This window comes from Solenopsis invicta, chromosome 3 (genome assembly GCF_016802725.1).
Source record: "Solenopsis invicta isolate M01_SB chromosome 3, UNIL_Sinv_3.0, whole genome shotgun sequence".
NCBI lineage: Eukaryota > Metazoa > Arthropoda > Insecta > Hymenoptera > Formicidae > Solenopsis > Solenopsis invicta.
In genome coordinates, this window is record NC_052666.1 from 851,154 (window position 1) to 864,642 (window position 13,489).

The 13,489-nt window shown below is 33.8% G+C and overlaps 1 long non-coding RNA gene across 2 annotated transcripts; it reads right to left on the minus strand.

Moving 5' to 3' along the window:
- Window positions 1–2,742: 2,742 nt before the first annotated feature.
- Window positions 2,743–12,939, minus strand: LOC113004528. 2 transcript variants are annotated; one of them, XR_003269088.2, is made up of 5 exons: window positions 6,386–6,828; window positions 5,192–5,235; window positions 4,552–4,713; window positions 3,414–3,781; window positions 2,743–3,350 (listed from the first exon to the last, which is right to left on the minus strand). It is a non-coding gene; the product is annotated as an uncharacterized LOC113004528 (long non-coding RNA). The 2 variants fall into 2 exon arrangements; XR_005574251.1 differs by lacking the exons at window positions 5,192–5,235; window positions 6,386–6,828 and adding an exon at window positions 12,238–12,939.
- Between the last annotated feature and the right edge of the window lie 550 nt (window positions 12,940–13,489).

Consider the following 13,489-nt stretch of genomic DNA (forward strand, 5'->3'; position numbering starts at 1 on the left):
TAGATATTATCGTTGCTGTTATAATATTAATACACTCTCTCTCTCTCTCCTTTTCGCCGATAATATTTGTATTCTTCAAATGGAAAAAGATGGATCATTAACTCCGGTTTTACAAGAAAAAGATGTTATTTTATAAGAAAAAAATGTTATTTTACAAGAAAAAGAAGCAATGTCTTGTAATGCTACGGACACTTCAGGAAGTGATAGCACTGTTATAATTTCCGAAAACAAACATGGACAGATATTATGTCATTCTTAGGAAAATTTTTTTATAAATACCAAAATGTATGACTTTAATTTAACTGTACTATTTGAGTTAGCTTCAATGAGAAAAGCTATTCTTTCTTTCTATAATAATAACTATTGCTTAAATGACAGCCTTAGAAATAAGCTTGTGGATATAATAATGAGACATTTATTTTCATTTCATTGCCAACATTAAGACAACTTAGAACATATCCATTATGTAATAGGTTATAGTGCTTACACAATTAATCTGCAATTAAATAAACTTTTATATTTTTTATACAGTTTGTTTTATTTTGCAGTCGATTAACTCATAATAATTATCAGTTAATTAGCAACTAGCTTAAATAAAAAACACATTTTTTAATGAATCTTCAACGATTTATTATATTCCTGCAATACGAAAACAAGATTTTTCAAATGGAAAAAGTATTCTAACTAAAGGAAAATTAATTGATAAAGCTAAAAATTTGATTCTCCGTATGCGTACATCCTGGCTGCTAAATTGTTTATAAACTGATTTTATTTTTTTTTTTTTATAAAAAATGAGTGCCGTCCCTGTGCGCATGCGTACGTCGTGGCTGTTAAATTGTTTAAAAACAATTTTAGAAAAATTAGAAAAATCCCAAAAAGTTCCATCCAATAAAGTCTCCATCTCACCCATTTGAACATTTCCACGCCCTTTTCCTAAGCCGTATAAAATATGCAACTTCCGAACACTTTAGCATTCGCGGTGGCATTCGCAGTCTCATTAGCAATCGCATTTTGCAGTCGCGTTTTTTGCATCATTACCTAACAAGTTAGAAGCTGTGCGGGTGTTTTATTTTTTAAAAGAAAACGATCTGTGCTCAAGAACTTCATCCGAGCAGCACCACCAATTGAGCCGACAGCCGCGCTTTATTCCGTAGTCTCCTTCTTCATCTAATCAACAAGTAAGTCTTCCATTCTTCATTCTCTGGCTCCCTTGAAATTAAAAATTAATAATCGAATGCGGTCGATAGTGGTCAACGGGAAACGTTCCACTATCGGTCGCCGGGCCGCGAGGCGTCTTCGCCGCGAGCGAGTCAGACGAGCGCGGATACTCCTCAACCAAGCGTACGAGGAGTACCTCTGGGAATTAAGATGCGACTCCTTGGAACGGGAGACCGCTTCTCAAGAAGAACACCGCTCCCGAAGAAGCGGAAGATTCGCGAGATCCCGAATCCCTTTCTCCCATCTCTCCCGAGGCTCCCGAACTCCTCCGGAGCTCCGACCCGAGTCCCCCGCAGTCTCCGCCTTGCTCACTTACAAGATAGCCCCCGATTCTCCTCCCGAAATTATTTTTAGTATCTCCTACTCCCCTGTTCCCTTCGATCTTCCTGCATCAAACCCCCCTCCTTCTCCAGCGTGCTCCACATCCAGTGTGGAGTTCTTAGAAGAAGTCGAGCTCCCGCCTCGTCGCCCGCGGTATTACTACTTCAATGGACTTCAAAGCTCCATTGAGGAAATAATACAGCAATTTCCTTTAAAATCCATACCTGACTCCCTGTCTAATTTTTGCCTACATTTTCACCTGGACCTAGATGCCCTACATTCAATAATTACAGCCCTAAATCCCCATGACCGGATCCCTGTCTTCCTCCCTGACGACCCCTACCAGTATTATCCCCATAGACTTTTTTAATAATTTCTTTCCTCAATCAACAGTCTCTGTCACCGAAATTGACTAATTTTATCTCCTCCTGTAATACAATAACGCGTACAATTTAAATTTCCTAAATTATTTGTTAATTTCGTATAACTTTATAAATCAATTATTCACTAACTCTTAATATAAATATTACACACAATATTTCGAATATACTAACTTCTTTTAATAATAAGTAATGTACACTAATTTTAAATTTTTAAATGGACATAATTGCTTGCGTTCTTGATCACCACAACTAACCATGTATTACTCTGTAATTCTCAGTGTTTTCCAAACAATCTCAATAATAATAATGTTTATAATTTAATTTTTCTTAGTTAACTTCTTAATATTTCCTATCAATATTAAACAATGTACTTTACCTTTTAATTTATTAAATTGTTTTATATCCTACGTATAACCACCGACAAGAGACTATTAAAGACCGTCAACCCTTGGTAAATTTTTGGGGTCGTCACTGGGGCCTAAGGGGCCCGGCGGTAATTGAAGAGCGATGACGTTATCGACTATATGATTGTTAATACAAATATTTGAGTGATACCTTATTAAAATCTTGTTTTATTATATAAATACTTCATTAGCAAGTATGCATACTTATATTTAATAACATTATTGTATATTGCTTTAAAATTGTAATTCTTTTTGATCAATTATTATCTCTGTCGATAATCAAACTTGGATGTTAACATCAAAACTGCAATTTTTAATAAAAATCGAGAATTTTCAGGTTACAAATACATGAGCATATCTATGAAACTTCAGGATAATAATAAATTATAAAATTAGTACTGTATTGTCAGTTTATCATTAAAAATTTAATAGTCACACAAACTCCCGTAAGATTAGTGGTCTTTAATAGTTTCTCGTCGGTGGTATAATCAACTGATCATGTATTCTAATTTAATTTCTCTAATTAACAATGACCGCCAAATCACTTGTATTTCTTTTATTTTTATATAACGGAAAATGCGGTGTATTATATTCTAATTCTTTCAAATAACTTGGTATAACAATGGTGTATCGAAACTTTAATTGTCAAAATAAATGTTATTTTTTATTTTAAAAAAAAACTTCAATATAAATAATTCTTTTAATTAACCCATCTCGTCACCCTTCCTCCTAAAGAAAAGATCGCACTCGCTCCGATCACGAGTCGGAGATTATAGAGATTGAATTCTTTGACTCTAATTAGGACCAACGATCGCACGATTCTGAAAAGGCGTTAAAGCGTGTCATTACACGCTGACGCATAATTTCGGAATCATCAAAGTGCGTTTGGCTCGTGCCGCACATCCCACTAGTGTGGTCACGAGAATAAAAGAGTTTTTGTTGCATCCTTCCCTGCCTCCTTCAAATCCCAGGCATCTTTTCGAGAGATAGCTTTCCTTTCCTTAAGGCTGGCTGTAGCATCCAGCTGGGACCAGACCAAAAAGTTCATTACATACTCGCCGCAAAGAACAAGGGCTCTGTACTGTACCTGGACAAAGGGGATCTAACCACCCTGGTAGGCCTTCTCTTTGGACACTGCCAACTCAGATACCACCTCAGCCTAATTGGCAAAACTGAGGATGATGGCTGCCGCTTCGGATCGAGACGGCCGAAACAGCCTCGCATGGAGACGGCCGAAACAGCTGAGCACATTATGTGTACTGGTCCGGCTGTCGGCTATCTTAGACAGAAATTCCTTGGGTGCTTATCACCCCCGATCAAATTAGGGAGATCGATCCCTGACAGATCATTGGGTTCTTCAAAAGCTTCGATCTGGCGCTCATCTAAGCATGGTCACAATAGACCTTTTCAGGTCGCAATTACGTACTGGTGTTTGTCCGCTACGGCCCTCCTCACCTATTATTATTATTATTATTATTATTATTATTATTATTATTATTATTATTATTATTATTATTATGTGTACGTATAATTATACATAAATTTCTCATTATATATACTTATAAATACTTATAATGATTTATACACGATTATATAACATCGCATAGCTCATATATTTTAAATTTATATAATTAAATTGAATTTTAGTAGGTGACAGCATCGGTTATTTTAAGCAAAAAGAAAAAGAACGTTTATATACACATGTATCTTATTTCCAATAATTTCTGAAATAGTTTCAATTTGATAATGTCATTAATTGGTCACCAAGATCACGGACCTTAATCCCCGTTGTATTTTTATTTATAAAATTGAATGAAAAGTGAAATGTATAAAAAATTATTTTTCTCTTGAAATATAAAATCTTTATTTCTAATAAGAGACTCTTAGACATTTACTTTTGGTAGTTTACTCTCAAACTCATTCAAACTTTTCAGTGCCAAATATCTTTTTGTATCATTCTGTTCGTTACCGGGTGCCTCGCTTTTTAAATTCCGAAGTAATATGAATTGTGTGCATGTGCGTATGCGTATGTGTTGTATATATATTTCTATACACTTACTTTGTTATAATTTTTTCACTTATATTTCAATTAATGAAAACTATCGGCAATTTGTACATATTTTATTTAAATTTCAATTTATTAAATTCAATAAATTTATTATTAAATCTTTTTTATTATAATTAAAATATAATTTATTTAGACACGAGGTCGAATAATTGCTTACGATTTCCGCGGTGTTGGTAAAACCCACGAAGTTTGCTAAATCCTTCTTTCCGCCGCTCATCGACCTGACAGGTAATCGTATCCGCGATCTTTTCCACACATCCTCGCAAACTTTATGAAAATTAACCGCGTAGTCTGTCGTAACATCCATCTCCATGTGTCACTGTAATTTAAATAAATTATAAATATGTTATTATTTTATACATGTAATAAATATACATGTAATAAAATATTTAATATTTTTATAAATATAAATGTTTTATAAAAATATTATTCTAACGTATAATAAAATATTTAATATTTCTATAAGTGAATGATTTATAAATATTTTTCAAATATATAATAAAATAAATTTAATATTTATTTGAGTGTAAATGAATTTTTTTTCAATAATTTTTTTAGTATCTACAAATTTATGTTTATAAACAAATAATACTTAAGGATTTAGATTAAATGTATTTTTATAATATATCTTATTTATTATTAATATAAATTAATGAAACTAAATAACTAAATAACTTGACTTCTTTTATTGATAAAAATTCAATTTTTTAATTAAAAAAATTTTTCCATTATTTACATATATTTTTGCTAACTATAAATAATTTTCAATAAAATAAAGCTGAAGCTGGCAGTCAGACCTAAAAGCCACGGTAGCCAGGAGCAAATAGGGTGCTGAGTGCCCCTGAAATTAAAAAACGTTAAAATGCACCTACATCGTACGAATACGCGTAGAGACATGAAAAAAATCACAGATACTCTCGAAGGAGAGTACAAAACGAGGCCAATGTGATTTGCTCGGAGATTACAAAAGGATGGCAAGGTGCTCTTCCCGGAGACGGCATTCATTTTTCATTAAAAAAATAAAAATTATTTTTAAACAATTTAGCTAATAAGTCATACGCATACGCGTAGAGACATGAAAAAAATTACAGATACACTCGAAGGAGAGTACAAAACGATGGCAAGGTGCTCTTCCCGAGGACGACACTCATTTTTCATTAAAAAAATAAAATCTGTTTATAAACAATTTAGCAGCTAAATCATACGCATACGCGTAGGGATTTGAAAAAATCTTCTACTTTTTTCTATTTTTTAGTATTTTTTAAATTAAAATGTTAGTTATTTAATAAATTATTTTTTAATTATTTATTCTAAATCTATAAAATTTTAATTTATATAAGTAAGCTAAATAAAACTTTTAGGTTCATACTTTAACTATATAGAGTACTACACACATATTTTTATACGCGCCATTCGTATTACGCTTATATCGAGATCAAAATAAATTGTTGTGACCAATAGTTATTATATAACACTTTTTAATATATAATTTGTACAAAGTGATTTAAACAAAATAGCCAAAGTCATTTCAGAACGAATTCTTTAGATATTTTCCTCTGAAACTGATTCGAATGTGAGGAAGAGGCGAAGCAAATAATAACGGATCTTTTTCTCTTTTTTGTGCAAGCTGGTTTCAGGTTTTTAAGATATGATTTTTCACTAGAAAAGTACTTTCTACCTTGAAATATAAGAAAAACTTAATTAGAGATAGTAATATAATTAAGTCATGTATAAGATGCCTAATCAGTGGTTAGAATGGAAAAAATGTTTTTATATTTTCCATTATAATTCAACATAACTGAGAAATACGTTAAAATGTTCTGAAGCAAAAATGAAGGGAATTAAATTATCTGAATGAAACTTTCCAACGGCATCTTTGGTTTTATGATCGGATTTTATTTGCGTCTTTATATAGAGCAAAAACTGTAAATATGTCCGACTTACTCCACTCTCCCCCATATTATGTGTATAAAAAATACAAATTTACTTACTCCCAATCCAAAAATAACAGAAAATACAGCAACCTAACACCACAGTATAACTTTTACTTATATTGTGCTCACACTCAATAGCTCACAGAACATCTAGTATAGCAAAAGAATGTGCCTTCTTTCTTGGTAACGGGATTTATATAACAAGCCACGCCCGTGATAGGGGGGGGGAGTGGGATTGCAGATAACTGGTAGTGGTTCGTCGACGAGGGTTGCAAGGGGGGAGGGGGCTGGAGCTCAGTAGGCCTATTCTGTAACTTCTGTTCTTAGCGACAATTCGGTATCGTTACAGCGTCGCTGCGCAGCTTTTCTACCATATATAATATCTGCGCAACGACGCTGTAACGGTATTGAATTGTCGTTACGAAATTAGAGAATAGATCTACGAGGAATGTTATGCAGTGGACGGGGAACCACTCTTACATCTCTCTCTCTCTCTCTCTCTCTCTCTCTCTCTCTCTCTCTCTCTTTCTCGTATGGTTTTCTATTGATTTAATCAAATAATTTTATATCAAACTATTAGTTTTATATGAATTTTATATGTTGTATGTTGTATGTACTCGACGATACGAGCACACACTTCACTCGCGCTGGCACACTTGAACGCGCGACATGAAATGAATAAACACTCTTTATGAAAAGAACACATGCTTTTATCGTGGAACTTTACATAATAAAATCGTAGCGGAATTATTCAGAATTTCTCTTGACGGCTCCGCGTTTTGAAAACAAAACAAAAACCGGCCGCGCTTCTTCTGTCAGATCGCTAGATCTTCCTTCGGCCAGCTTTTCAAGCTCGGCCAAACCGGCATAACAATATTAATTTTATATCAATTTTTTGAAATTAGTTTAATAATTGTTTGGGAAACGTAACGCGTTCTCTCTCTTCCACCCATTGCTTTGCGCGCTCTGGCTAACAATAAGGGTTTAGGAAAGAAGAACCTATTTCGTGAACGGCCTTCTCTACGCTGTATTATAATGACGAAACGGCCTGAGTTACTCGCAAGTGGTCTTCAGGAAGGCGAGCAGGTAAACAAAAACGCCCCTAAATCAGCTCGTTCCTACGCAACGTCGAACAAAACTTTACAAAAAGTTTTTCCGTTCCACGAACTGCTCCGTTGCACGAATAGCACACCACAAGTTATAAAAAATTCGTGGACAAAATCTGACTTCAAGCGACTTCTTTACAAGCATCTGCTCCGCGGTGATTAACAGACTTTTTAGTCGACCCCGAGGGTGGGAAAATCGATAAATGGTTTATTTTTATTAAGTTATTAATTTATTAATTCAGGGATTAACTTTTTATGTCTCATTGTAAGTATAGATGTTAATTCGATGTTAACGACAATTTACGTTATACAGATATGTATCGTAATATAAGATGAAATTAAGTAGAAAAAAAACGATTTGTAAGATGAAGTTAAGTAGAGAAAAAGACGGATTGAACATTGGATACTATGACTATTCGAATTCCAGCACCCGACTACTGAGATTTGACCGTTTATATCCATTCGAATACTGCGTCGTAGAACACGTTCTATTTTCTACCTGAAGTTGAAGTTCTGTCAATCGTGTATTCACTGCATATCAAGATAAATAGAGGCAGTAGAATGCAGTAGAGAAGGAACGCGGGATCAGTGGCGGAAGTAGACGAGAAGAATAGATAAGTTGAGGCCTCAAGGAAAGCTCTTAAAAAACCGAAACATAAGAGAAAATAAATTCTTCGCCTGGCAATAAAGAAAACTGATGCTTTTCTCGATTCTTTCTTAATTATGATCTCTCTTCACGTTTCCCACATTAGTATAGTCACGACTGTATTCGTTTGTTTTCGAAATTACAATGTATGTTTCTATTTTAATATTACTCAATACACAGTCTCAATGTGAAGAAAAGTGATACATCAATGGAGATATAAAATTAATACAAATGTATTTTATTTCTAATTTATTTTACAGTATTTTGTATTTTCTTAATTTTTGAAACTATTATAGTTGTTGTACTTTCTTAGATGGTGCAATTTTTTTGTCTATTGTATCCATAATATCAATATTGAAAATTTCAGTTATCACTTTAATCTATAAAATTTTAATTTATATAAGTAAACTAAATAAAGCTTTAGATTCATTTCTTAACTGTAGAGTAATACACATATCTTTATACACGCCATTCGTATTACGCTTATATCGAGATCGAAACAAATTGTTGTGACCAATAGTAATTATATAACACTCCTTAATATATAATTTGTACAATGTGATGTAAATAAAACAGCCAAAACCATTTCAGAATGAATTCTTAAGATATTTCCTTCTGAAACTGAATGTAAGGAAGAGGCGGGGCAAATAATAACGGATTATTTTCTCTTTCTTCTGCAAACTGTTTTCAGGTTTTTAAGATATGATTTTTCACTAGAAAAATACTTTCTACTTTGAAATATAAGAAAAACTTAATTAGTGAGTAATATAATTAATATAGTAATATAATTAAGTCATGTATAAGATGATTAATCAGTGGTTTATATCATGGTGCCTTTTTCCTTGGTAACGGGATTTATAAAGAGAGCAAGGGCCAAGAGAGGAAAGGGGGCTGCAAATAACTGGCAGAGGCTTGACGACGAGGGTGGCAAGGGGGAAGAGGAGATTGCAGTACAAGCAAAGGATTAACGACAAGGTTGGGGGGGGGGGAGCTGCAGATACAAGCAAGGGTTTGTTGACAAGGGGGATCGCAGTTGAAAGTTTCTCTTTCTCTCTCCTTCCCGTATAGTTTTCTATTAATTTAATCAATCGATTTTATATCAAATTATTAGTTTTATATAAATTTTATATGAATTTTATATTAATTTTATATCAATTCATTAAAATCAGTTTAATAATTGTTTGGGGCAACGTGACGCGTTCTCTCTCTTCCACCTATTGCTTTTTCTACCGGTATAAAGCAAATACCCCATTATTAAAAAAAAAGTTGGGAATATGGCACAATTAATGGCTCATTTATTACTAATTCATTGGTCTAGTCCCAAATTTATTTCTCTTACTTATTCGCTGGAAATTAAAATCAAAAGTGGAGGTAATGATTTAACGTTACGCTCTAGCATTCCCACTCTGGAAAGAAAATATAGAATACAGTAAACAAAAAAAAAACCAAGTACATTAGAATTTTTTTCTAATTAATTGCTCTAAAGTACTGCAAAGAAATATTAAAAACAATGATTAGTAATGGATTGAATCAATGTACAATGCCAGTGCCAACGTAACGTACAAAAGTAAAATATATGAAATAAATTAATTGCCATATTGATTTCGATGTCAAGATGTCTCCTGAATTTGTTGCTCTAAAGTAACTCGATCTAAAATTTGTTTTAAGCTCATGATACAGAAATATTTTAGAAAAATTTTCATCCTTTACTGCCGTTATAAAAAAGGTGTTACTATCAAAAAAATTACACACAAAAAATGGCAGATTCTGTGTGTAATTTTTATGTGTAATTTTTTCGGCAGTAATACTTTTTCATAAGAGTGGAATGCTTTTGATTGGCTGAGTTGCCTAACGATCTTTGCCTATAATCGCGATAACAAATCTGCTGCTAGAACGAGTACCGAATGAGAAAAGACGGATAGCAAAAGGGAAAACAGGTCTCACTCTCCTTTCCTTTCTAACTCTCTCTCTCTGTGTAGCTCTCACTCTAAGATCTTTTGGATGGTAGGTCCAAGTAAAGGCGCAATACTCACAATAAAACAAGCGGCACTATCGATCACAGAAAGTAGTCACCTTCTTCTTACACCTACCTTTTTTTGGATATTATGTTTTAATAGAAATTAGTAACAAAGCATAAATTATGAATTAAATGGTTTGTGAAGCTTAATTAATCTTGTATTTTAATTTTAATTGATTATAATTAATTTTAATTAATTGTTGCTATTTGTTTAGTATGTAATGTAGATAAATATGAAGGTTTATATAAAGTAAAGTGATACTGAAAAGGTGTCTGTATTTATAGTTATCTGTCTTTGAAAAAGGATAAAAAAAAAATATCTTAGCTTCAATGTAAAATGTCAATAAATAATCACCAGGACATGTTAGCCTTGTTTTATGGCTCCTATGCTCATCAAAGGTATATCATAAAGGAGGTAAGAAATATATACCTAGAAATCAATAGAAAGTAATTAAGAGATGATCGTATGAATATATACATAGCAAATTGTAATCTACCTAATGTACGATTTGCATAAACATCGCATATGTTAAGAATACTGTTAAGGCGTAGGTATTTAGAAGCATTTGCATTTGTATTTGTTTTCGCATGTTGATGGAGCTCTGAGGTGATAATGAGGTAGCAATAGTATTTACTTTTACGTTTCTCGAGGTAGTGTATTTTGGTATAGATCTCAGATGTGTTTGCTTTAGGCGTCTCTGACTAGTTTGTTATAAGTTATAAATTGTATATATAAATATAGATATAAAAATATAAGTAAAAGGTTGTAAGGTTTAGTTTAGTTAGTTTTATACTTATTGTATAAAACGTTATTAATTAGTTTTATACTTATTGTATATAACGTTGTTAATTCAATATATGTTTATGTTCAATAGCTAACGTGTGATGATATGTAAAGATTTATAATGTAGGAAGACTCTACAATGTTCGTGTGTCTATCTGGAGACAGAGCAGGGAAGTGTTAAAAATTTACTGGTAACTCTCTAATGTCATCCCGAAGGTGTGTGCAAATTATAAAAAAATGAGCCCTCTTAGAAGTCAAGATTTAAATAAATAATTGCTAGATTGAACGACTTTTTGTCGTATGTCTTGGAAATAAATTTGTTTATAAGTCGGCTTCTGAGAGGGCTCATTTGTTAAAAATTTACTGGTAACTCTCTATTGTCATCCCGAAGGTGTGTGCAAATTATAAAAAAATGAGCCCTCTTAGAAGTCGAGATTTAAATAAATAATTGCTAAATTGAACGACTTTTTGTCATATGTCTTGGAAATAAATTTGTTTATAAGTCGGCTTCTGAGAGGGCTCATTTGTTAAAAATTTACTGGTAACTCTCTAATGTCATCCCGAAGGTGTGCAAATTATAAAAAAATGAGCCCTCTTAGAAGTCGACATACAAACTTATTTTCGGGAATTTAATTCCGAATGCAGCCCGTAATTCTCTGAAAATCTTATATGATGTTTTTAGCATGTTTTTTTTGTTAAACCTAAAGTGTCACTTTGTACCACTGTTGTGTAGTGGTATGCTGTTAAAGTAGTTGCTTAAACAAATTTGTGAGAGCAGCAGACGCTGTGAGCGAAAACTTAGTTGAGAACCGCTGCGTCGAGCGTGTTGCGCAGCGGCCGTCTGCTAAGTCCGTCTGCTAGCTTCAGCATCATGTACTAAGTAAGCATTTATTTCGCAATTTTAAGAGAGATTATTATTATATTTTTTGGGGGAGGGCGGGGGATAAAATACTAATTATCTATTTATTTATTTGATTTGAACGCAACAATGTGCAAATTCTGATGGTATCATTAATCTCGTTATTTTGTTATATTTAGCTGAATCTTGTTATAAGAGTGAATGAGCCGTTTCTATACAGAATATTTGATTATAAATTAAACATTACGACTCGTTAATCTCGTGAATAATTCTTGAAAAACAGACTCATGGAATACAAAAATGATACATAATAATCTTGTCTAGAACAAGAGAAAGTTGTGAAGAAGTGTGGCAATAGTTGCACCTTATTGCGTTCTCTTTTTTTTTCAAAACATGAATAACTAAGGTAAATTATAATTGTAGATTCATCCTAATTTATATACATATATGTATATGTATTTTTTTTATGCGAAGATAAGATAGCCGGGAGTACTCACTTGCTTCCGGTTTATCAAGCGCTCAATAATATAATCTTTAACAAGGTTCCTTCTCCTCTGGTAGTGAATCCTCGTTTCTTTTTACGGAACTGGATGTGCAGATTGCTTGGTTTTTCACCGTACGATATTCACGAACTCCGTGCGATAATTACAAATGGCGGCTCAGACTGCCTCGTGCCGCATGGCGTGATAGGCCATAGGCCGCCGAGCGCTCCCTACTCTCGTTCATACATCCTTTCTTCTTCTTCTTCTTTTTAAATTGGCACACCCGTCCCCAGTGAATTTAGAGCAGGGACGATTTGGCCATTGCAGAAATTTGTATGGGAAACAAAAGGCTTAAATAGGAATACAGGATATGATTGCACAAAAAGTAAGGAGGATTGCGTCAGCAATCCTAACCGCGCTTTTTCACTCTATTACAAACACGCTTACTGGTACACGGCCAACCAGCGACTCCACACATCCTGTCAAATGTTATACTTCCTCCATGGTCAGAGAGTAGAGTCCTATATAAAGAGAGAAGCGACATCGAATCCCCACCACAACTTTCAGTATCCAATTAAGTCCTCCACCGCCAATTTGGGACCGCTCCAACGTCATCAAACACCATTCGTATCATTCTGCAAACAGCTGTGATCACAATATGGCTGCTCGCTTAGCCAATCAAGTATCAATCAGATTACCAATCAGAGCTTTAGACATCAATGTCGCTTCTCTCTTTATATAGGACTCTATCTCTGACTAGAGTCCTATATAAAGAGAGAAGCGACATTGATGTCTAAAGCTTTGATTGGTAATCTGATTGATACTTGATTGGCTAAGCGAGCAGCTATATTGTGACCACAGCTGTTTGCAGAATGATACGAATGGTGTTTGATGATGTTGGAGCGGTCCCAAATTGGCGATGGAGGACTCAATTGGATACTGAAAGTTGTGGTGGGGGTTCGATGTCGCTTCTCTCTTTATATAGGACTCTAGTCAGAGAGGAACCTGCCTGTGTCAAGCGCGCCAGGCTCACGTCTTGTCAACCCGCTCGATTTGAATCGCTACGCCGATCAAATTTAACAATAGCTAATAGTTTTAGTAGTTCTTTCTTACATTTAAAGTACTAACGCAAGTATTTCAATACTTGCGTGTGTAGTAATGAAATACTGAAGTATTGAAGAAACTAATAATTGAGCTCAGACTAGGGGCGGATTTTCCACTAGGCTGGATAGGCTATAGCCTAGGGCGGCAAATTTTAGGGGCGGCA